The sequence below is a fragment of the Nicotiana tomentosiformis genome, chromosome 9 (genome assembly GCF_000390325.3).
Source record: "Nicotiana tomentosiformis chromosome 9, ASM39032v3, whole genome shotgun sequence".
In the NCBI taxonomy this organism is placed as follows: domain Eukaryota; kingdom Viridiplantae; phylum Streptophyta; class Magnoliopsida; order Solanales; family Solanaceae; genus Nicotiana; species Nicotiana tomentosiformis.
The window spans coordinates 50,832,334-50,859,368 of NC_090820.1; the positions used below are offsets into that span (position 1 = coordinate 50,832,334).

The following is a 27,035-nucleotide window of genomic DNA, read 5'->3' on the forward strand; positions in this document are numbered from 1 at the left end:
ATTTGTTGGTTGAGTGAGACTCAGAATAAAATTTCTCATAAGTGCAAGGAATACTGATCTCCTTTTCTTCTTCTTTTCTTTTGTTGTTTTGTGCAAGGATAAGCATCTTGGGAAAAAGATCCGGTCAAGTATTATTAGCTCAAGTAATATTCAATAGTCATGTAGATTCATGCCATGTGGACCATAAAATGATTAATGGTTGAGATCCATTTAACTCTTATACTAATAAAAAAGAACTAAATGGTAAAAGTTTGCCTAACTCCACCATTAAAAATTAATCCAAGTTTTTCACTTTTTTTTCTCCTTTTAATATATCAAAATATGTCTCTTACTTTTAGCAAAATAAAGCTACAACTGAATTTTTTCAAGAAAAGCAATTAAAGATGGCGGAAATTATCTACCCGATTTTTTTACCCGCCAAAAGAATATTTTCTCCTTTGAAAAGATCATACATATCATTAAAAGATATGTATTACTAGTATCTCATCTTATTTCTTTTCCTAAGAAACCCAAAAGTTTTATTGTTGCTATCGTCAACAACAAACAGTGAATCTCTTGAAATACAACTTTTTATTCACCTTTTCATATATTATTAGTTATTGTTTGGTCTTGTTAAATTTAATTTTGTTTTTTATTTTTAGTTTGATTAATTGATATTTGTCTAATCTAATATTATATGTTTTCATCCATATACCTCATCTGACAAACTGCAAATACAAGAAGATTTCATTATGGTTATTTAATTTATGATGGTGTTAATAAGTTAGTACCTATTTTATGTTTGAATCATTGTTCAGAACTCCGTAGTGCTTTAAGTTTGATTTTTTTTTAGTATAGTTGAGAATTTCGGGAAAAGAAAGTGCGAAAATACTCCTGAAGAAATTTTACAATGTAACTCTCAAGGACTAGTAGATTATGAACTAAAACTTGGCCTTAAGTTTGATAGTGACGAGGATGCACTTAATTATTATTATGAGTATACAAGAAGAGTTGGTTTTAGTGTTCCCAAAGAATACATCAATACAAATAAAAAATTGGGTTATGTAACATCACAGAAGATTACATATTTAAAGGAGGGTTTTCGTAGAGATGATAAATGAAAAAATCAAGTTAAAATATTATGAAGAGAAACTCGAACAGGATATCAAGTTCATATTATTGTTACCCGTCACTTAATAGGAAAGTACCATATTACTAAAGTTGAATTGGAATATAATCATAAATTTGTTCCACCGACAATGATTCATATGTTGCCATCTCCCCGAAGGATAAACGAAATTCAGGCTCATGAAATAGATTTAGCAGAGGATGGTGGATTATTTTCTAAAGTAACATTTGATTTTATGAGTCTTCAAGTTGGAGGTCGAGTAAATTTGGGTTATACCAAATTAAATCATAAGAACTACCTTTGAACAAAACGACAAAAGGCTATGCGACAAGGGGAAGCATGTAAATAAACTTACATACAATGTCGGTAAGAAATATATTATCATTTCTTATTTTTATTAGACTTCTTAATGTAACTTTCTAATATTAGAAAATAATAAAGTATAATGTAACTTTTTTTTTCTTATTTCGTCCGGGGGTACTATTAGAGTATTTTGAGAAGAAGAGAACTGAAGATTCATCTTTCTTTTTTGCGGTACAGTTGGATGTTGATGACATGATCACAAATATATTTTGGGCAGAATCAAAGATGATAATAGACTATGATACTTTTGGAGATGTGCTCTCATTCGATACTACTTACCAGATGAATAGAGAGCACAGACCTTTGGCTAGTTTCGTTGGACTGAACAACCATAGAAAAATAGTTATTTTCGGAAGCGCTTTAATGTATGATGAGACTGCAGATTTCTTTCAGTGGTTGTTTGAAACGTTTCTTAGAGCGATATCTGGAAAAAAACTAAAAATAATTTTTACACATCAAGATGCTACTATGAGTAAGGCCATCTCACTTGTCATGCCTAAAGTTTATTACTAGTCCGCTAACCAGGATGGACCGAGAGTCGATTATAGAGCTCTACCTGATAATGAAAAATGTTTCAATCAGGTATATCACATTTTATTTTTCAACTATTGGAGTATCTCATATATATCATTTCTTATAATATTTAAGGAATTACACTAATATTTTTATTAATTGGTAGGATCCAATATCAAAGGAATTTTTTTTGAGAATTCTGATTTAAGTGCCTCACAGACTATGACTTGTGCTAGCTTATCCCACAGTTTAGAGAAAAACTTTCGTTGTCATACCCTAGCTTTACTCAAATGCTGACGGTAATATAATAATTTATTTTAATCTAGGTTAAACTTATAATTTCTCTTTCAACTAACTTCATTATTTATATTTGTGCAGGAACCTTTTAGTTTTAATACTTTTGCACATGCACAAAAGTTTCATTCGCTTTTTCATGATCAGGTACCTATTAGGTGAGGTTTTTATTTTTATCTTTAATGTAAAAATTAGCTATTAATATTTCAAAATTGTTTACGTCTTGCAGGCAAACTTTTTCGAGAGTCAAGGATCACAAAAGTTCTAAGATAACAATACATTATGATCTATGCCAGTTTTTATTTTATGTTAATTTTTTTTCGAGTATTCGATATAGTGGATATTTTAAAAATGAAATTAAGTGAAGTATTACTTTTAGTAAACTTGATTGGACGTATAAAGGATTTTTATCTTATTTTTTCACAAACGGTTTCATAAACATTCTGTAGCATCAGTACAAGTCATTGTGACCTACGCTTAGGGTACGCTCATTTGGAACTTTTGCAATCTTGCAAATATTTCATGAAGTTGGATTAGATAAAAGTAAAAGTTGAATACCGTTTTATTTTGCTAAAAGTAAGAGATATATTTTGATGTATTAAAAAAGGAAAAAAAATGAAAAACTTGGGTGAATTCTTAATGGTGGAGTTAGACAAATTTTTACCATTTTCTTTTTTTATTAATATAAAAATTAAATAAATTTCAGCCATTGATCATTTTATGATGCACGTGACATGAATCTACGTAACTATTGATCTTTTTCCAGCATCTTGTCCAGAGAATTCTCGTAAACGAGGCAATTAGGGAGAAAAATGGCTCCATATTAGGTGCCACGTCACATTTACAGTGATTCCAGGAAATAGTGTTTGACAAAAGAGTTAATTAACCAATCCAATAATATAAATAGTAGAGTACTAGATTTAAATATTTTGTCAGTAACTGTCTCGTGGACACGCAATCAGTGCTCTTTGGGATAAGCTCTCCATCTTTTTTAAAATTGAAGTTACAAAGATACCCCTCTGATATTTCTGGATATTGATTGTTGACTATTGACTTCAACTTCCTTACGTGCTGATGAGTAGGACATATTTTTATTTTCCCACTTTTGCCCATTTCTATGATCAATATAATAATAATGTTAAAAGTTCCCAAACTTCAAAAAAATTAGATTATCACCGCCACTAATCTGGCTGGATCTGCTTCTTTTTTCGACATTGCTCAAACGTAGGTTTGATTTGGTAGGAGAATACGGAAGGTTACTCTGATTCATGCAATGTTACTCCTGTAAGGGAAAAAATATGTTCTCAAAGTACAATATTTCAATTTAAGATAATTTTTTGAAAAAGTATAATGTACATACGTGTATAGGTCAAAATCTGCCCTAGAATATTTAGGGCAAAATATCACTAAGGAAAGGGATAGTCGAGGTCGACCAGGAAGCAACGAGATTCGTGGTCGAGATGTTAATAATGGTCGAGGTCGAGTACCGTTAACAGAGCTGTAATGACTAGTTTTCAAAATAGGATTTTAAGGAGAATATTCTAGTGGATATTCTCTACACTTGTATTGTTAGGGTTTGTTAGGGATATGTCTCATATATATAGGAAAAGAGACAATGATGTAGGGCATGTGATATTCATTTGTAAGAACACACTTTGATAAAAAAGACTCTCTCTCTTACCAAGATACAAACAATATTTTTTTATTAAGATTCTTGTCATTATTCCATACTTCCGACCATATCCGAGGATAATGAGCATTCAAGGATTTGTCTGTCATTCATCATTGTCAGGAAGAATAATATCTAGCTTCTCCTTTATTAGGTGAATCATTTTTTTATTCACCCGAATGCCATTTATTAATGTTCATTGTTATTTAATGCTCATTTATTGCTCACGTTATCTAGAATGATTGTCCCACACCATTACTATTTTTCTACCAGATTAGTTCAACATTAATCACACTTTCATAACTCGCTTCTAGAAATATTATTGGTAATTAGGTTTAACCTCTTAAAACATAAATTTAATTATTTGAGCCAAGAACCACACTTTTTGGTCAAATAATTTGGCGTCATCTGTGGGGATTTCCTAGTCAAATTTTTAGTTTTTTCTAGATCTATCACTGACGCGGATCACAAACGTAAAAAAAAAAGTGGAAGCAAGAACAAGATCTCTGTTCTTTTTGTGCACAAATCCCAACATGGCAGGTAACAGGGAAGAAAGGGGGAGGATAATCAATGACCTCCCAACTAACCTCATGAACGTCATCAACAAAAGCTGCGAAACAACAGAAGGGAGCTTCCATATCTGTGGAGGAAGAGACGCCCCCAGCTATAAAAAAATAGCTCCTCGAAGCATGGCTAACCGACGCGCTAACCGGCGTCCTCAACAAGCCTGCCCGGGACGCGGTTGTACAAAATGCAAGGATTTGCACTGTACAACAGGTGGACGAGAAGTGTAACTAACTCCCTATCCCTCCAACGATAGGTATTACTCACAACGTTAATGATCTCTCCATGAAGAACCTCCATTTGCAGGCGACACTCCTCTAATTGCTTGCGCAACTCGACCACCTAAGTCTAGAAGTCGCCGCATTGGACCTCCACGCCCTGCTGACCTTGAGCTCTTCTTCCTTGTTTCTCAACGTCCCCTCAAGGACACTTCACTTCACGATGACCTTCACCAGCTCGTCATCCTTTTGCTTCAACTCGTCCCGAAGGGCCTGCAAGTTATTGCCCTCGTCAAACCGCCTACGGATCTCCCGGTACTTGCCACGGTACTCGAAGTATTTGCGTTGCAGCTTCGTGAATATAGCCTTGCACCTTTCCTCCCTTCGGGCGCTTTCAATTTCTAAGATCATGGTCTCCGGTCACAAAAAGAAAGAGAATAAAAAATAAGAACGCCTCCGCTGACAAGGGTAAAGCACTAAAACGAATCCCAAAACTTTGAATATAACAGACAGGGAAATAGAAGCCTTGAAAATTTTACCCTGAGAGCGAGGCCAGCTATGCTCCATGATAAGGTAACGTCATCCAGCACCTTGAGGGTTTCACCCTTCACGTCGGAGCAAAGGGGACCAAGGGCAGGGACCACGTTCTCTATGTTCTTCAACAGATCACGGTCCATAGGGATCATGATGGTCCGCGTAGACCCATCCAACCTCACCTCGAGCTGAGTAAATCCTTCTTCCATCATCCTCAACTCTGCAACGTCGAAGTCCGAGCCCGTCTCATAGCCATCCTCAGCAACGCCTTTGTCTCTCCCATCGGCTGGCGAAGAAGCATCGTCAGTCGGCCGTGAAGGTCGATGGTCCCTCTTGTGGAGAAGTATCAGAAACCCTAGTGGACGGCCCTTTGACTTCCATCATCGCAGAAGGAAGAGATATGCTTTCTACGGCTTCCACCGATCTTGGAAGCTCAGATGCCAGCTCGACATCGCTTTCAAGAATTATGGTCACCGTATCACGGAGAGTAAAATCATCCATCACAGAATCCATGGCCCGGGCAGCCCCGTCGCCAATGTCCACTGACCTTCTCTTACGGGGCACCAAATCCCCGTCACTTGGTGATGATTCCTCATCCTCGCTCACAAGACGGTATAAAAGGGAAGACGGAAGCTCCGCCATCGGAATATCCATAGGTGGAGAAGAGATTGATGTTGAAGTAGCAGTAGATGGGACCGAAGAGCAAGCAGACCTAGCCGCGGTCGTAGACGAGGCAGAAGCCAAAGAGCGAGCAGACTTTACCGTGGTCGTAGAGGGTGCAGACGCCGAAGAGTAAGACTTTTTCCTCTTACGGAATGCAGGTGGGGGAACTATCTGCCTCCTCGAAGGCCCTCAGGCTGGAATTAAAAGAAGCGCAAAAGAAAAGAGGGTCAGCCAAAGCAAACTATAAAATGGTAAGCGACTAAGAGGCCAAAGCGAAGAGACTCACCGGTTAAGGATGGAGCAAGCCCAAACTTCTTTAAAAAGCCCGACCACTCATGAATTCCCGTGGTGTGAGGGAGGAGCCTGTCGATCCAATCAGAACTGTCCCTGAACAAAGGAGGGGGCGTAGTCTTGGTTGTATGAGAGATAAGCAAGAGATCAAAACTCACGACTAAGCAAGTAAATCAAATGCCTCAACGAAGAGAAGTTAGACGCTTACGAGAATAATTCCATGTTTCGGGGAAGCTGTTTGCGTTGGCTACCGCGTTCTCGGTTTTGACAAAGAAAGAATTATGCCAGAACTGTCGTCTCTCTTTATCATCCATCTTCACCACTAGTCACTTGCCCCCTCGATGGCGAAGGTTTAACATTGTCCCCTATAGAAACTAGGGGCAAAGAGATGCATTTTCCAGAGCGTGATCTCGACCCCGGCCAATTTCGCAAACTTAGTAAGCATCCTAATGAGCTTGTAGATATACGGCGCGAGCTGAGCTGGGCAAAATCCATAGAAACGATAAAACTCCTCGACCAAGGGGAGAAGGGGAAGAGTGTATCCAACATGAAAAGGGAAGGGGTAGAACACACAATACTCGGGGTGGTGGACTTTCACATCCCGCCCTGCAGGGACCGACTCAATGTGAGCGGGAATGTCAAATTTAACCCTAAGCTCTAATAAATCGGCCTCTTTTATCGTCGACTCGGAGATCTCGGGCTCAGCTTCAAGCACCTTTGTTAAATCAGACATGACTTTCTCACCACGAGGAATTATCTCCTCCGCCGTGGGGACGTTCTCATCCTCAACGGCAATAGAGACGCCCTCCGCGTGAGGAGGAAAAACCATCGCCAATGGAATCGGGTTATTTCCCTCGCTGGGACCAGAAGATACATTAACCATAGTTCTGAAGAAATATGGGTATTTAAGAAATCAAAAGTTAAAAACAACAAGGATCGCTAGAGCAGGAAAAGAAGATACAGAACAATGGAATAAGAAGAAGAAGGAACAAGGTTTTGATATGGGAAATTTGTAAAACGCAAGTGTATGCCCTCGCATCCCTATTTATAAGAATCCAGGCATTGAAACCAAGAAATTATGCCGTCATTACCTAGCACATGTATCGAAGCGGCATATCCAATCAACAGACGCACATGAAACGACGCAAAGCATCGGAAAAATGCACCTTAATGAGGCATTACGTCACTTTGATCCATAAACGACATAACCCCAAAAGTTGCGGCTCACGAAAGGCCACGTTGTCATCTCGTCTCAAACATCATGACCCGACCCACTCATCCAATCTTCTCGACCACGACAAATAGAATTCGCTCATCAAGGCCGTCTGAGGCCGGCCTCAATAAGCGGAGGGACTAACTGTATAGGTCAAAATCTGCCCTAGAATATTTAGGGCAAGATAGCACTAAGGAAATGGATAGTCGAGGTCGGCCAGGAAGCAGCGAGATTCGTGGTTGAGATGTCAATAATGGTCGAGGTCGAGTACCGTTAATAGAGTTGTAATGGCTAGTTTTCAAAATAGGATATTAAAGAGAATATTCTAGTGAATATTCTCTACACTTATACTATTAGGGTTTGTTAGGGATATGTCTCATATATATATATAGAGGAAAATAGACAATGATGTAGGGCAGGTAATACTCATTTGTAAGAACACACTTTGATAAAAATATTCTCTCTCTTACCAAGATACAAACAACACATTTTTATCAAGATTCTTATCCACATTATTCTATACTTCCGACCAGATCTGAGGATAATTCGAACATTCAAGGATTTGTCTGTCATTCATCATTGTCAGGAGGAATAATATCTAGCTTCTCCTTTACTGGGTGAATCATTTCTTTATTTACCCAAATGCCATTTATTAATGTTCATTGCTATTTAATATGAGACATACACTACCAAACACATATTCCGGCGACTACACTTTCAGTATAACACTATCAAACCGATTGCTCTTTGAGAAATCTATCATTTACCATGATATATTGATGATAATTGAATCAAATAGTGATGAATAATTTAAGTACTCAACTAAAAATCGATTATTTTTAACTTGTACTTAGCAAAAAGCAAACTACCAATCAAATTAGAATGTAAAGATAAAGAATTAGATTATTGTAATAGTAAAGAACTAGACTAAAAATACAAACGACTAATATGTACCATAACATTTTAGAAACTTTATATAAAAAAATACATATATATATATATATAGGTGTAATAATAAATTTAAATAGCTAATTCTATAGTCGGTTTGGTTCGGTTTTTTCGGCTATTTTTTGATTAAAACCAAAACCAAGCCAAATTTGATCGGTTTTTAAAATTCAAAACCAAAACCAAACCAAACCTAAAAAGTATTATTTTTTTTGGTCATTTTGGTTCGATTTTTCAGATTTTTATGAACACCCCTAAAGAGAACTTGTGTTTGCATAATGGGAAGACGAAAAGTATATGACAAAACTTGAAAACAGTCAAAAAGGAACTAAAGAAATTGAACAAAAAGGAATATGCAGTGATAACAGAAAATATTCATTCACTCAGAGAAAGCCTAAAGCAAGGGCAGATGAGGAGCACAAATAAGAATGTAGAGTTATTTGAGGAAGAGAAGAATGTCAGAATGCAGCTAGAGAATTGGACTATGATTGAAGAAAGCATATACAGACAGAAGCCTAGAGTACAACGGCTCAAATTGAAGAACTCTAATACATCTTATTTATTTGCCAATACGAAGGGAAGGAAAGCACAAAACCAAATAAGGATGTTCAGATCAGTGGATGAGGAGATTATTAAAAGACTTGAGGGTATTCAAGCAGAGATTGTTGGGTTCTATCAACAGATACTTGGATCTGCAGTTGCTTGTCTGGCTTCCATACACCTACGAATAATGAAAGAAGGGCTAGTTCTAAGAAGAATACAACAACTGCTACTCATAAAGCCTTTTACAAAGGAAGAATTGGTACTAACTCTGAAGGGAATAGATGACTTGAAGGCCCCGAGGGAGATGGTCTCAGTGCTTTCTTTTTCAAGAAAGCATTGCATGTTATTGGGGATGAGGTTACTAAAGTAGTATTGGATTTTTTTGACACTAGTAAGATATATAAACCAATCAATACTGTAGCAGTTACTCTTATTCCTAAAGTTAAGAATTCATCATCTATAAGGGCGTACATACCTATTTTCTGTTGTACAACTCTATACAAGATACTTTTCAAGATGATTATAAGCAGATTACAACATGTTATGAAGCTAGTAGTGGATTGCAATCAAGCTGCTTTTGTATATGGAAGAATGCTAACAAACAATGTGATCCTCAGCCATAAATTGGTTAGAAGGTACGGAAGGAAAGGAATGTAACCTAGGTGTATGACCAAAATTGATATTCAAAAGCATATGACTTTTTGGAGTGGCAATCCTTGAGAAAACTCTAACAGGCCTGAGCTTCTCACAACAGTTTTTGAGGTAGATAATGGCATGTGCTATGACTGTGTCCTACTCTATATTTATAAATGGTAGCCCAATTTACCCATTTGCTGTCACGAAAGAGGTGAGACAATGTGACCCTATGTATCCATACCTGTTTATTTAGGCAATGAAGTATCTAACAAAAGTATTGAAGATTCTCAAGCATAAACTTGATTTTCAATTCCATCCAAGATGTGAGAAGGTGAACATCATCCATCTTTGTTTTTCCAGATGATTTACTCTTATTCTATAGAAGAGATGTGGCATTGATGGTAGACTATAATCCCGTATTTTAGTCACTTATTGCACTCTAATTTACTACACTTTACTCATGTTGATTTTTAATTAGTAGTGTTTTACACGTGTGTTTTATGCCGTGTAGGAGTAATTCCGAGTTATTTAGATGTTATGGAATAAATTAAAGATATTATGGAGTTTTAAAGTTTGATTAAAAGTCCAAAGATTAAGTTGGGATCGTGTTCAGGGATCAACGGATGATAGCGCACTTTAAGAACGAAATGAAGAATCGAGCAAGCATATTGCACATTGTCCAGTAAAATACACATAACGTTTCACTCAGAAATCCGTTTGGGCTCCACAATATATCGTTGGAGAGCTATTTAAAAGGGCTGAAACATTCATGTTTTACATTTTCTCAAATTCCTAACTGCCGCGGCACATGGGGTGGTACGAGGCGCGGCGCGACTGTGCAAAATGTGCCCAGAAAGTAATTTTGCAAATGTTTTGGAATTCTCCACAAGTGCAACGCATGGTGCGGCGCGACATGCGGAATGCGGTGCGGTAATGCAAAATTCTTAGAGTATGTTCCCAATTCCGTTAAAAAGGGTATTTTCGTCCGGGGTTTATTTGGGAGATAGTTAAATACACGGTAAAAATACCATTTCTGCACTTTTGACATACCTTAGACCTAGGGAAGCTAAGGAGAAGAAGGAGAAGAAAGAGCACAAGGATTTCATCCTTCTTCCCTCACTCAAGATCCGAGTTTGAATTGTATTTATGTTTTTCTCTATTTTTGTTTCATTTGTGAAGAACTCCTCCATGTCTATGGAGTAGAACCATTTGAGTTTTGATGGATTTGGTGTATTGATGGTTGTTTGTTGATTATAACTCTATGTTTGTGTATTTGAATCATTTTTAGAAGATTTAATTGTTGCATCTATGTTCACTTGTTCTTGTAATCGAAAGAGGCATAACTTGTGATATATTTGCACTATGTTGTTGGTTGAGTTCATAAATTCTTCTAAATAATCGAAAGAGGCTAGTTGAATCCTTGATTAAACCTAGTTAGGAGGATAATCGAAAGGGTTTCTCCTAAATACCAATCCATTACGAATTCTTGTATATCTTCACCGAGCTTAAATTGGTTCATATTGTGAGGTTGAAACTTAATCGAGAGAGGAGTTTCTACTAAACATTTGTACTAATAATTAAGTGAATTCGAGAGACTCACTTGAACATTAAAAGTGAATTATCTAGAGTTAGATCCCGAATAATTATCATGCACCTACCCTATCAACTCATATTTTCTCCCATTGATAACTTTCTTGCTTACCTTTGTTGAGATTGTCATTAGTCAATAGTTTAGGTTCTTATTTAGTATTAATTCTTAATTTTATAAATCTACTCCTAGATAACAATAGAGCTACGAACTACGAGAATATTGTTTAAATCTAATCCCTGTGGAGACGATAATTATACTATACTATCTTTGACTAGCGAGCACAATTTGAGTGTGTGTTTTGCGCTCATCAAATTTTGTCGTTGTTGCCGGGGATTGGCAATTAATAGTGTTGAAAATAGTTTGTAGTGCTAATTCAGGAATTTATTTTTATTTTTACTTTTATTTTTTTCTTCACGGGTTTCTCCTCCGCGTGCAGGCAACAGGTTAAGTCCATGGTGTATGACACGATCTTCTTGTAGAGAAGTAATACCCTAAAAATCAGAATTGGAAAAATACATGCGGAAACTGAGGAAGGAGAAAGAGTTTACCGTAAGGTTCTTGGGGCAACTTTCAAGACAAGAACAGTTGGCTAATAACGATGACAATGAGGTAGAGGAAGCTGCAAGGATAGCTACCGAGGCAGCCCATAGAGCTACTTAGGAAAGTGTCAAAGACAATAGAGGTCGAAGATTCAATCTAAATCAACCCTTGATTGAAGACTAGTTCGAAAATGCGCTACCAAGGTCTGGTAGAGCATTAGGTGAATATGCCAGACCAGTCTACAATCAAGGATTGTAAAGTGTTAGACCACATCCAATTGCAGCCAATAATTTCGATTTGAAGCAAGGTTTGCTTCAAACTATTCAAAGCAGTTGCGTTTTTATAGGGAAGATGAACGAAGATCGAAACACGCATCTGATGGACTTCGAGGAGATTATGAACACTTTTCAATATAATGGGGTGTCACAAGATGCAATGTATTTAAGGGCATTCCCCTTTTCACTTAAAGATGATGCGAAGCAGTGGTTTCGAAGCTTGCCAAATGGATCAATTAGAACATGGGAGGAAATGACCAGAAAATTTCTTAATAAAGATTTCTCCTCAGCCAAGACGGGCAAGTTTAGAAGAGAAATCCATAACTTCTGCCAGAAAGAGAATGAAACTATTTTTGAAGCATGAGAGAGGTTTAAGGAGATAGTTAGAAGGTGTCAACATAGCGGAATTGAACTCTGGATGCAACTCCAGGATTTTTGGGATGGATTGACACTAGCCTCGCGTAGAACTTTGAGCAATGCAGTTAGAGGCCCTTTTATGAAGAAGACTCCCGAGGAGATAGTTATAATTCTTGATAAATTATTCGAAGATGCTAATCAGTGGCCCTCTGAGAGTATGGAAAGAAGAAAATCAACTGGTGTTCACCAAGTTGATGCTACTACATCTGCGCAAGTACACCTTGATGCTATGGCTAAAGAAATACGGAAGCTAACTGTAGCTTCGATGCAAAATGTACACCACGCAGCTTGTGATATATGTGGAAGAGGACACCCCACCCATGAGTGTCAAGTCTCAACTGAGAAAGTAAATGTTGTAGAAAACTATAATGCAATGGGTCAGAGGCACCCCGACTTTTCATGGAGTTCACCTGGGGGTACTGCAAATGCATGGCAACAAAACAACCCTAGATTCTAAGAACAAGGAGCTACAGGTTTTCAAAATCAGCATAGGCAGCAATATCACTCTCCACAGTCGAATCAATCTAGCATGGAAGATCTTATGAAGACCTTCATTATCAAGATAGATGAGAGGCTTGATGCCCATGATGCAACTATCAAAGAATTGAGTACATCCTTTTGAAGACTGGAAAAACATGTTGGGCACTTAGCTACTATAATGTCGGAGAGAGACCCAGAAACACTTCCCGTTGATACTGAGAGAAATCCAAAAGAAACAATGATGGTTGTAACTCTGAGATGTGGGCAAGTGTTGAAAGATCCCACCCCGATCCAAAATGAGGTAAACTTTGAAAAAGAAAGTGAGAAGCAGTTGAAGGGTGATGTTGATAAAAAGAATAAAGGCCCGATGAAAACTGAGAAAAAGAAGGAAGAAAAATCAAGAAGGGCGGAACATGATGAGAGCAAGCATATATTTGCGCTGCCTATTCCCCAAAAGCTGAGTCGAGAAAAGTTGGACAAGTAGTTTGAGAGATTTCTAGATGTGCTGAAACAGGTTCATATAAACCTACCATTCATAGAAGTGCTCTCACAAATGTCAGCTTATGCTAAGTTCTTGAAGGAGATTCTGACAAAGAAGAGGAAAATAGAAGAGACCTCAGTGGTCAAGCTCACAGAGCATTGCAGTGCAATATTGCAAAACAAACTCTCACAAAAGTGTGGAGATCCAGGGAGTTTTACCATACCTTGCTCTTTAGGCACTACTAATTTTGATAAGTCTTTATGTAATTCTGGTGCCTCGATTAATTTAATGCCTCTATCTATTTACAGGAAACTGGAGAAAGAGATTGGAGAGATAAGGTCTGCACCAATATCTTTGCAACTGGAAGACCAAACGACTCTAATACCCGAGGGAATAGTTGAAGATGTCTTAGTTCGGGTAGATAAGTTTGTATTTCCTGTGGATTTCATAGTAGTTAATATGGAAAAGAACAAAGAGGTACCCCTCATCCTAGGAAAACCATTCCTAGCAACGGGTAGAGAAATATTAGATATACATGAGAGAAAACTCATGCTTAGAGTGGGCTATGTGATTTTTGAGATGGATGAAAAAACGGGGGTAAAAATGGAGAAGCTAACTGCTAGTGTTGTGTGGAAAGTGAAGGGCGAGAAAGAGAAGACTGCAGGGAGCGAAAAAGATAAGTGTGTGGTATATCCAAAGAAGACCGAGAAGAAGTTGTCTGCATGGATGTGTGCATTAGTTCGGGCGCGAGGGATGGAGCCCAACTTCGATTCAAACCCCGACTAAATGTTCATGGAAGTTGTCCTTACTTCTTTCTTTTTATTTGTGTGTCATAGGGACATGATACAATTTAAAGTGTGGGGTAGGGATGTATATATGTATAGAATGTATAAATGTTTATGTGTGTTTTTGTAATTCATTTGATTGAAAATTTTAAATTTTTTGATTTTTTGCGACGATGGATGTCATTCGACAGGTTTCTTGAGGGATTAAGTCGACTTAAAAAAAAACAATATATATATATATATATATATATATATATATATATATATATTATTTTCTTTATGTACTATAATAATTCCTCCTTGGTTTTTCTTTGTGCCATGGTTCTTTTCCAAGGGTTTTGTTTGAACCGGTATAGTTAATTTGTTTTAGGAGTAGGAGATCTTGTACTGTGATTTTAAATGAAAGAAATATCTCTTGACTTCATTATGCCTTGAGAATAATATGTGCTTTAGTCGTGGCGCTTAGGCTCAATTTTTGACTCTTGTATAAACATCTTAAATTGTATATTCTTAACTTTGCTTAACTACTTTGATTAGAGTGTCTTGATGAGTCCGATCCTGAGTGAGTTTTGTGCCATGTGTGTGTGAGGCTTTGTGTATTCTGTGCAGTGCAATTGATGTCTAGAACTTTTCCCGTGTGTTTGCAAAGAAAATTAGTAGATTTGTTCTGTCTTGGAAGTGATATAGGCGTTTCTTTGTTGAGCCAGCTATATATGTTACCCACCAAATTGTTATGTATCGTAGTTAACCCCGTTGATCCTGTAATCTTTTTTCTTTGGTAACCACATTACAAGCCTTATCTATTTGAACCATTTACCTCTCGTGAGCACTTAAAATTTTTAAGAACTTTGTAAAAGTTGAAGTGTGAGGTGGTTGGTTTGACTTTTGAGTGGAAATATTGAAATAAGGAGAAAGGTGCACTATTGTGAAAAAGTATGAGCCACTTGAATATAAAAAGAAGATGAAGAAAAAATAGTTTATATTCATTGATAGTGGTAACTCTTGATATATTTGTGTTTAAAAAATTTAGGAGTTGACATATACAGATGTGAAGATGAATTATGGTTTGACATAAGTATAGGGTTTAAAGGTTAAGTTTATGTATTAAAAGTGCTTAAGGAGGTGTAGTTACTCTTATATCTAAATGTATCCTACCCGCCCCACAACCTATATTACAACCAATTAAAGTCATACTTGATCCTTGAATGAACATGCTCGATTAGAGAGTAGTACACTACGGGCAAACCTATGGTGGATCTTTTGTGGCATATGAATGTTGTTCTAAGAGTGAGTGAATTCTTTCTATCTTGAGTTCCTAATAATTCTTAACTTTTATTGTGTGTGAAACTACTCTCTATTGTTGGGTGAGGGCACTTGATTCATGAAGGAAAGGTAATGTCATTGACCTTTGTGTTAGAGTAAGTGAGCAGGTTGTGAAAAATACGTGGTGATTTTGAGTCAAATCATGAACCGAGGATGTTACGGTATTGTGCTTAATCTGTTCTATTATTCTTGGTATGATGAGTTAGGAGAGTTGTTTAAAAAGGTGGTCTCTATGTGAAATGTAGTTTGATTGCTCGATGACGAGCAATGGTTTAAGTGTGGGGTGTTGATGGTATGCTATAATCATGTATTTTAGTCTCTTATTGCACTCTAATTTATTGCACTTTACTCATGTTGAGCTTTAATTAGTAGTGTTTTATACTTATTATGTGTTTTATGCCATGTAGGAGTGATTCTGAGTTATTTAGATGTTATGGAATGAATTCAAGCTATTTTGGAGCTTTGAAATCTGAGTAAAAGCCCAAGGATTAAGTTAGGATCGTGTTCGGGGATCAATGGATGATAGTGTACTTTAAGAACGAAACGAAGAATCGAGCAGGCATACTGCGCATTGTCCGTAAATAGCACATAATGTTTTGCTCAAAAATTCGTTTGGGCTCCACAATATATAGTTGGAAATATATTTAAAAGGGATACAACTTTCATGTTTTACATTTTTCCAAATTCTCAACTGTCGTGGCGCATGGGGCGGTACGAGGCACGGCGCGGCGCGGCTGGGCAAAATGTGCCCAGAAAGTGATTTTGCAAATGTTCTGGAATTCTCCACAAGTGCGCCGCATGGTGCGGCGTGGCATGCAGCGCGGTAGTGCAAACCTTTTAGAGTATGTTCCCAATTCCACTAAAAAGGGTATTTTCGTCCGGAGTTTATTTGGGGGATAGTTAAATGCACGGGAAAAATATTATTTCTGCACTTTTGACATACCTTAGACCTAGGGAAGCTAAGGAGAAGAAAGAGAAGCAAGAGTACAAGTATTTCATCCTTCCTCCCTCACTCAAGATTCGGGTTTGGATTATATTTATGTTTTCCTCTATTTTTGTTTTATTTGTTAAGAACTCCTCCATGTCTATGGAGTAGAACTATTTGGGTTTTGATGGATTTGGTGTATTGATGGTTTTTTGTGGATTATAACTCTATGTTTATGTATTTGAATCGTTTTTGGAAAATTTAATTGTTGCATTTACGTCCACTTATTCTTGTAATCGAAAGAGGCATAACTTGCGATATATTTGCACTATGTTGTTGGTTGAGTTCATAGATTCTTCTAAGTAATCGAAAGAGGCTAGTTGAATCCTTGATTAAACCTAGTTAGTAGGATAATCGAAAGAGGTTTTCCTAAAGACCAATCCATTATGAATTCTTGCATATCTTCACCGAGCTTAAATTGGTTCATATTGTAAGGTTGAAACTTAATCGAGAGAGGAGTTTCTACTAAATATTTGTACTAATAATTAAGTGAATTAGAGAGACTCACTTGAAAATTAGAAGTGAATTATCTAGAGTTAGATCCCGAACAATTATCTTGCACATATCCTATCCACCCATAATTTCTCCAATTGATAACTTCCTTGCTTACCTTTGTTGAGACTGTCATTAGTCAATAGTTTAGGTTCTTATTTAGTTTCAATTCTTAATTGTATAAATCTCCATTGTTGATCCCCCTGGATAGCAATCGAGCTACGAACTACGAAAATACTGTTTAAATCCAATTCATGTGGGGATGATAATTATACTATACTATATTTGACTAGCGATCACAATTTGAGTGTGTGTTTTGTGTTCGTCAGGCATCAGTTAAGATGTTGTACCAATGCTTCCAATAGTTTTCTAAGGCATCAGGTTTAGTTTCTAACCAAAGCAAAAGTTGCATCTACTTTGGAGGGGTTTCACTGAATATTCAACATGAAATTATTCAAAAGCTTGGTTTCACAAGAAGGGGAGTTACATTTAAGGTATCTTGGTGTACCTTTGAGCATATAAAGGATGTCAGTTGGGCAATGTCAACCTCTCTTGGATAGGATCCTAGGAAGGGTGGCAAACTGGACTACAAAATTCTTATCACATGCAGGGAGGATGCAGCTAATAAAGAGTATACTCATTGCTTTCCAATATTTTTGGTCTCAAAAGTTTCCTTTACCAAAGTTGGTCTTACAAAATATTGAAATAGTCTGCAAAAGATTCTTATAGACATGAACTACTAAGGCTAAGAACAAAGCTCTAGTGCCAAAGGAGAAGCTGTGTTGAACAAAATCTATTGGAGTATTACACCCCACGCTTTTCCCCATCTATGAGTTGGAGATTTATAAGGTTTGGGCACAACACATCAGATGGAAACATGTATAAAGACAAAGAAGCAGTTACATTTGACCAAATTGTGTCAGTTGTCCCACTAGACGCAATGTCCGGTGCGGGATAACCCGTTTGTTATGTGGGGCGAAGGAATTTCCTAGGCTTGGTATAAAGGGGAAAAATGACTCTTCAGTTCGCCCAAAATGCTCTACACCACCCCCCCCCTCCCTGAGAATTCATAAACAGTCCAAGGCTAAATGAGAGGCGAACGTAGGAGGGTATATCATGAAGAAGCTTGAGATCATCACTGTAATATCTATTATCTTGTTATATAAAGGTTTGAAAATTCATTGGAGGTGGAGTTAATCACTAAAAAAGCGTAAGAACTCAGGAAGCGTAGCTAGTTCTTCAATAAGGTATGTAAGGAAACCTTCCTTTTTGGCATGATTTGAATAAGCCTCTCGCTCTTAAGAATTTCCCTATTATTAGACTGAACTGTCCTAAACTCTTCCAGATAACGTTGTTCCTATTCTGGTACTTACTTTGCCGGTGGCATTTCTCTCAATCCTGATATGTTCTTAGATAGTATCTTAAGGTCGGAAAATGTGATTCATTCTGAGTTTAATCTTGATGTCTTCTAATATTGATCTTGCATTACACTTATATATATATATATATATATATATATATATATATATATATATACCTCAAGAGGAAGAGGTACGTATCTATTTACTTTACCGATCTGCACTATAGTCGGTCGGGTACGATACCTATGTGCAACCACTGATCAATTGGGTAATATGATGTGTGATGTGAGGCTACCGAGTCCTCTTGAGGCCAACTACATTCAGTCCTGTTGAGGCAAGGTACTATCTAGATCCTCTATGAGGTCGGGTACGAAGTGATGTGATAGGAGATACTACCGAATCCTCTGAGAGGCCGGGTATGACCGAGTCCTTTTGAGATCGGGTCACCGAGTTCTATTGAGACTGGACGATATCTTTTGAGGCCGGGTATGATGTGGTAACACAATGAGACTTTACCAAGTCCTATATGAGTCCGGTTACGATATATGATATGATATGTCTCAAAGAGCGGATGAATAATATTATATTACGTTTGTAATATGTAGCCCCAACGAATGGCCTCACCTTTACAAAGATTGCATGCATTTAAAGTTCATAGTTCCCATAGTGTATGCCCCCGGTGGTCTATCTTTGGTATTGAGGTTGAAATTATGTATTCATATCTCTTATGTTATGTCGATAAATTACATATCGTATTAGCCTTAAATGCTCAGTACATCTTCCATACTGACGCCCCTGTCTTTTGGATGATGTGTCTATGCCCACATGTATAGATATACCCAGTGATGTCCCTCCTCAGTAGGGTGCATGCTTCAGTTGTTGATTGTCGCACTCCATTTCTCCGGAGTAGTTGTTCAGAAGTCTATAGGTACTGAAGTTTATAATCCAGCCATTTTGGGTACGGTGGGGCCCTCTCCTGACCAAGTTGTGTGTCATGGTACTACTAGATGTTTGCAAACTAGTGTTCAGATGTGTGTAAATATTATTAGAACCTTGTTATCAATGGATGTACATTTACATATATATATTCAAAGTTAAGGTATCTTCCATAGCCAATGATGAACATTTAATAATCATGTTATCTTGTTAGGAGGCCTGGTCGGCCAATGTTCCTGCTAGGAGATTTAAGTATGGATGTTGGTTCGCACAGGACTTAGAGCGTTGTGTGCCGGTCGCACCTCCCGAGGTTGGGGTGTGACAAACTTGGTATCAAAGTAGGTTTGTCCTTGGGTGTCTGTAAGCTGTATCTAGTAAAGTCTTGTTTATGGGTATGTCGTGCACCATACTTATAAACAAAAGGCTACAGGATATCTAGAGTGAATACCTTTCTTTCTGATCTAGATCATGAGATGTAGTTGAGTCATAAGTGTTCACTTTTAACCCTCATTTTGTTTATATTTATAGCGATGCCTACTATGAGACGTCAAACAGTTGTTCAGAGATTGGTGAAGAGACATGGGAGGGTACCAATCAGGTGCCACCTGCCCATATGAATCAACACAAAACTCATAATAAGGTTGATACTCAGGTTTCGGGGATAGCACCACTACCCCCAGAACAACATAGAGAAACTAATGTACCTCATGTTCCTCCCCCAGTTTCTTCTGACCAAGATTTAGATATGAGGACTGTAGTACAGTTGTTGACTCGGTTAGTGGCCTCTCATGCCCAATGATAGGCCCCGTCACTTCAGATAGAACGGTTAGTGTGAGAGTTTAGGATTTCATTAATTTGGACCTCCTGGTATTCATAGGAACAAACCCAAACGAAGATCCCCAAAATTTTCTAGATCAGATGCAACGGACTTTACGAGTTATGCATGCTAGATACTAAGTCTCTGGAGCTCGCCTCTTATAGATTGTGGGATATTGCTATGACTTGGTATGAAACTTGAGAACAATCTAGGGGACCTCTTGTTCCACTAGCATGATGAAAGGAGTTTTCTGAGGTATTTCTGCAGCAATATTTGCCTATTGAGCTTCGTCGAGCCAAACAAGATAGATTTTTACGTTTGGAATAAGGTAACATAAGTGTTCGGGAGTATATCATGCAATTTAACTCCTTGGCTAAGTATTCCCCTTGGATTGTAGTGGAGAGGAGTGATAGAGTACATTGATTTGTGGGTGGATTAGGACCACATTTGATTAATGAGTGTAGCACTGCTTCTCTGAGTTCGAATATGGATATTGCTCGTATTCCAGCCTATGCACAGAACTTGGAGGATCGCAAGAGGCAACAACGAGCAGCTCGAGAGTATGACCGGGGCCAACATAAGAGAGCCCGATCTACCGGTGATATAGGAGAATCTCGAGATAGGTTCAGACCCATGTTTCCTCGAAACCCATCTTATCCGGTGGCTAATGCAACGTCACAATCCCACGGTCATAGCCGTGATCGGATCACTCATTCTGGTCAGGGTCAGAAATTTCGGGGACAAACCTCACAATATAGTGGAGACCCTAGTAAGATGAGGCCCCTAGTGATGCATTGTGGACGATGTGGTAAGAATCATTATGGGTATTGCCGCCATGGTTCAGACTTATTCTATTCTTGTAGGCAGCCCGGTCACATTATGTTTTTTCCCCAGTGAGAAATATGGGTAATATGATGTTGTTAACGGGATCTGTAGCAGCTCTTCATCATCAGCACGCCCTCATGAGAAATTAGTGCCACAATCGGTAGGAAGTGGTAGAGTTAGAGGTGGAGCGTCTAGACTAGGTGGACGATAGATCCGCATTTATGCGTTGTCACGATGACAGAACCTAAAGCCATCACCAGATGTGGCCACAAGTATACTATCTGTTTTTTCCATTAATATATATGCATTGATAGGTCTAGGTTCCACTATATCATACATTTCTCCATTTGTTGCTGGTAAATATGGTAAAGAGCCTAAATTATTACATCATCCAATTGAAGTGTCCACGCCGTAGGCGAGTCCGCGATAGTTAGGCGAGTATATCAAGGTTGCGATCTGATGATTTATGATCATCATACCTTAGCTGATTTAAATGAATTAGAAGTGGCAGAATTTGATATTATTATGGGTATGGACTGGCTGGCTTCTTGTTATACTACTGTGGATTGTTGCAAGAAGGTCGTTCACTTTAACTTTCCAGGAGATCCCATTATTAAATGGAAGGGTGATGTCGTAGCACCAAAAGAGAAGTTTATTTCTTACCTTAAGGCTCGAAAAATGATCTCGAAAGGATGTATCTATCATTTGGTGCGGGTGTATGACACATAGACAAATCCTCCAACCCTTTGATCGGTTTCAGTTGTTAATGAATTTCCCGATGTGTTTCCTGATGAGCTCTAGGGCATCCCTCTAGAGAGAGAGAGAGAGATCGAGTTTGCCATCGATGTGTCACCCGATACGCAACTGTTATCTATCCCTTCGTGCAGGATGGCTCTTGCCGAGTTGAAGGAATTGAAATATCTTTTAGGTAAGGGCTTTATCTGACCCAATACTTCCCCCGTGGGGATCCCCAGTTCTATTTGTTTGTAAGAAAGATCGTTCGTTGAGGATGTGCATCGATTATAGACATCTGAATAAAGTAACCATTAAGAACAAATATCCACTTCCGAGGATCAACGATTTGTTTGATCAATTGCAAGGCGCTAAGTATTTTTCAAAGATTGATCTCATATACGAATATCACCAGTTGAGGATCAAGGAAGAAGATATTCCAAAGACAACTTTTCGGACCAGGTATGGCCATTACGAGTTCCTTGTCATGTCTTTTGGCCTAACCAATGCACCAGTGGCTTTTATGGATCTAATGAATTTGGGTGTTTAAGACGTTTTTAGATATATTTATGATCGTGTTCATAGATGATATCTTGGTATATTCACGATCAGAAGCAGAGCATTTGTAAATGGTTTTATGTACTCTCGAGGATCATAAATTGTACGCTAAGTTTTCCAAATGCAAATTTTGGTTAAACTCAGTAGAGTTTCTTGGGCATATAGTATCGGGTGAGGGTATCAAAGTCGATAGTAAAAAGATCAAAGAAGTCAAGAATTGGCCAAGGCCCACAACTCCTACGGAGTTATGTAGCCTCTTGAGCTTAGCCGATTACTACCGAAGGTTTGTGGAGAATTTCTCATCCATAGATGCTCTATTAATGAAGTTGACACATAAGGTAGCTAAATTTAAGTGGACCGACATTTGTGAAAAGAGCTTCAAAGAGTTAAAGGACATGCTAACTTCAGCACCAGTTCTGACTTTTCCTGAAGGACCCGAGGGATACGTTATATACTTTTATGCCTCAAGAGTGGGATTGGGTAGTGTTATGATGCAACATGGTAGGGTTATTGCATATGCTTCAAGGAAACTGAGGAAACATGAGCAGAATTACCCAACGCATGATCTAAAATTAGCGGCTGTCATTTTTGCTCTAAAAATACAGCGTCATTATTTATATGGGGTTCATATTGAAATACTTACGGATCATAAAAGCCCGCAATACATATTCAAACAAAAAGAGTTAAATTTAATGCAGCGGAAGTGGCTCGAATTATTAACGGATTACGATGTTGATATTCTATACACATAGGAAGGCAAACGTTGTGGCCGACGCATTAAGTCAGAAGTCCATGGGTAGTTTACAACATGTGGAAGATTATAAGTTGGGAATAACTAAAGACTAGCACCGGTTGGAAAATTTAAGTGTATGATTATTTGACATTGGTGACGAAGGAGCCATATTCCTAAACTGTGTTGAATCCTCGCTAATGGCTGAATTAAAGGCACGACAATTCGACGATCCAGTCCTGGTGAAAATATGAGAGGGCATTCCCTTTCAAAAAAATCAAGTATTCCAGTTATCGAAGGATAAAGTCCTTGGATACAAGCACCGGTTGTGTGTGCCCAATATCAGGGGACTCCGAGGGCAGATCATGGCAGAAATTCACCAATCCCGATACTCTGTTCACTCGGGGTCAACCAAAATATATCATTATCTTCGACACGTATACTGGTGGAATGACATGAAGAAGAACGTTGTCGAATACGTCGCATGGTGTCCGAATCGTCAACAAGTTAAGGTTGAACACCAAACACTAGATGGACTGCTTCAAAATATAGAAATTCCTACCTGAAAATGGGAGATGATCAGCATGGACTTCATTACTGAGTTACCGCGATCACGTTGAAGGTTTGATTCCATATGGTTATCGTAGATCGACTCACCAAATCAGCTCATTTCCTACATGTTAATACTACCTTCTCGGCTAAAGATTATGCTAAGTTATATATCAAAGAAATAGTTCGACTCCATGAGGTTTCGATTTCTATCATATCGGCCCAATTTATGGCTAACTTCTGGAAATCATTCCAACAAGGATTGGGTACGAGGATCAACCTTAGCCTAACTTTTCATCCACAAACAGACGATTGTGCAGAACGCACTATTTTGACGCTCGAGGATATGTTACGATCCTGCGTTTTGGACTTTAAAGGAAGTTGGTAGGATCATCTACCATTCATCAAATTTGCCTACAACAACAATTACCATGCTAGCATTTGGATGGCATTGTATGAGGCCCTATACGGACGGAAGTGTAGGTCTCCTATCGGCTAGTTCGAAGTTGGTGAGACAAAGTTATTGGGTCATGAGTTGGTTCAACAGGCTGTAGAAAAGGTGAAAATGATTCGAAATCGATTATTGACTGTTCAAAGCAGGAAAAAAATCTTACTCGGACAACTTACGACAAGATTTTGAGTTCTCTGTGGGATACTGGGTATTCATGAAGGTGTCGCCGTTGAAAGGCATGATGAGATTTGGCAAAAGAGGCAAACTCAGACCCTGGTATATCGGACCATATCGAATTATTCAAAAGGTCGGTCAAGTGGCTTATAAGCTTAAGTTGCCCCCCAAAATGGAAGCAGTGCATCTGGTATTCCATGTGTCTATGCTTCGTAAGTGCTTGCATGATCTATCCTGTATTACCCCTATTAGATATATTCAAGTCTCAGAGGACCTATCTTACGAAGAAATTCAGGTGGCTATCCTAGATCGTCAAGTTTGTAAGTTGCGGACCAAAAGAGGTAGATTCAGTTAAAGTACATTAGAGGAACAATAATATAGAAGAAATGACCTAGGAATCTGAAGAAGATATGAAATTCAGGTACCCCCATTTGTTTCATACTACAGGAGGATAACAATGAGACTACTATAACGGGCACAACCCAAAACGACTAGAGAAGTTTGCAAGGAGTGACTACGATTCAACATTCGAGGATGAATGTTCCGGGGGGTGATGTTATGCCCCATGTTTTCCCCCACCTATGAAGTTGGAGATTTATAAGGTTTGGGCACAACCCATCAGCGGGCAACACGTATAAGGACAAAAGAGCGATTACATTTGGCCAAACTGCGTTAGTTATCCCACCAGGCGCAGTGGCCTGTGCGGGGCGACATGTTTATTATGTGGGGCGGTGGAATTTCTTAGGCCGGGTATAAAAGGACAGAATGACTCTTCACTCTTTCATTCTAGGATATATCACCAATTTTAGTTCACCCAAAATGCTCTAACCCCCTCCCTTCTTCCCCCCCCCCTGCCCCCGAGAATTCCTAAACAATCCAAGGCTAAATCAGAGGCGAACCTAAGAGAGTATAGCATGAAGAATCTTGAGATCATCACTGTAATATATGTTATCTTGTTATACTAAGGTTTGGAAATTCATTGGAGGTGGAGTTAATCACTACAAAAGCGTAAGAACTCGGGAAGCATAGCTAGTTCTTCAATAAGGTATGTAAGGCAACCTTCCTTCTTGGTATGATTTGAAGTAAGCCTCTTGCTCTGAAGAATTTCTATGTTGTTAGACTGAATTGTCCTAATCTCTTCTTGATAACGTTGTTCCTGTTCTGGTACTTACTTTGTCGGTGGCATTTCTCTCAAGCCTGATATGTTCCCATATAGTATCTTAAGGTCGGAAAATGTGATTCATTCTAAGTTTAATCTTGATGTCTTCTGATATTGATCTTGTATTGCACTTATATATACGTATCTATTTACTTTACTGAGCCGCGCTATAGTCATCTGGGTACGACACCTATTATGTAACCACTGATTAGTTGGGTACGATGATGTGTGATGTAAGGCTACCGAGTCCTCTTGAGGCTGACTACGCCGAGTCCTGTTAAGGCCGGGTACGGTCAAGATCTCCTGAGGCCGGGTATGACCGAGTCCTCTATGTGGTTGGGTACGAAGTGATGTGATATGAGATACTACAGAGTCCTCTATGAGGTCGAGTACGACTGAGTCCTTTTGAGACCGGGTATGCCGAGTTCTATTGAGATCGGGTACAACCGAGATCTCTTACGGCCTGATACGTTGTGGTAACAATATGAGACTTTACCGAGTCCTCTATGAGGCCGGTACGATATATGATATGATATGCCCCAAAAAGCGACTGAATAATACTATATTGTATGTAATATATAACCCCAACGAGTGGCCTCACCTTTACAAAGCTTGCATGCATTTAAAGTTCATGGTTCCCATAGTGTACGTCCCCGGTAGCCTATCTTTGGTATTCAGGTTGAAATTATGTATTCACATCTCTTATGTTATGTCGATAAATTACATATTGTATCAGCCTTACATACTCAATACATCTTCCGTACTGACGCCCCTTTCTTTTAGGTGTTGTGTCCATGCCCACAGGTATAGATAGACTCGGTGACGTCCCTTCTCAGTAAGGTGCACACGTACTCCACTTCTCCAGAGTAGCTGTTCAGAAGTCGATAGGTACTAAAGTGTATAATCCTGCCATTTTGGATACGGTGGGGCCCTATCCCGACCAAGTTGTGTGTCATAGTATTCTTAGAGGCTTGGAGACTAGTGTTCAGATGTGTGTAAATATTATTAGAACCTTGTTATCAATGTATGCACATTTACGTATATGTATTCAAAGTTAAGGTATCTTCGATAGCCAATGATGAATATTTATTAATTTTGGTGTCTTGTTGGGAAGTCTGGTCGGCCCAAGTTCTTGCTGAGATATTTAAGTATGAACGTTGGTTCGCACGGGCCTTAGGGCATCGTGTTCCGGTCGCACCTCCCGAGGCTGGGGTGTGACATGGAGGAATTAACATCACCGATATATACACATGGAACAAAGCAACATTAAAGCATCTATGGAATCTGTGCAAGAAGAAAGATAAAATTTGAATTCTATGGGTGCACATGTATTACAACAACAATAACAACAACCCAGTATAATCCCACTAGTGAGGTCTGGGGAGGGTAGTGTTTACGCAGACCTTACCCCTTCCCTGGGGTAGAGAAGTTGTTTCTGATAGACCCTCGGCTCCCTCCCTCCAAGAACTCCCCACCTTGCTCTTGGGGTAACTCGAACTCACAACCTCTTGGTTGGAAGTGGAGGGTGCTCACCACTAGAGCAACCCACTCTTGTCCCGGAGTGTACAGAGCAAGCAGGCATCATGGCTAATTCAGAAAATACTTAAGGCAACAAAGCATCTAACAAAAGCTGGTTTAAGGGAAGAAGAGGTGCTTAATGCAATGCTATTCTATCATACAGATATACAACAAGTTAAAAGGAGAGTTTCCCAAAGTATTGTGCAGGAGAACCATATGCAACAACAAGGGGAGTCCAAAATGGATGTTCATACTATATCTAGCAATCCATAGAAGATTATATACCAGGAACATGCTAACAA

The 27,035-nt window shown here is 38.5% G+C and overlaps 1 non-coding gene across 1 annotated transcript; it reads right to left on the reverse strand.

Annotated features, from left to right (window-relative positions):
- Positions 1-12,261: 12,261 nt before the first annotated feature.
- LOC117280701 (small nucleolar RNA R71) lies at positions 12,262-12,368 on the reverse strand. The gene has a single exon (XR_004511268.1). It is a non-coding gene; the product is annotated as a small nucleolar RNA R71 (small nucleolar RNA).
- Between the last annotated feature and the right edge of the window lie 14,667 nt (positions 12,369-27,035).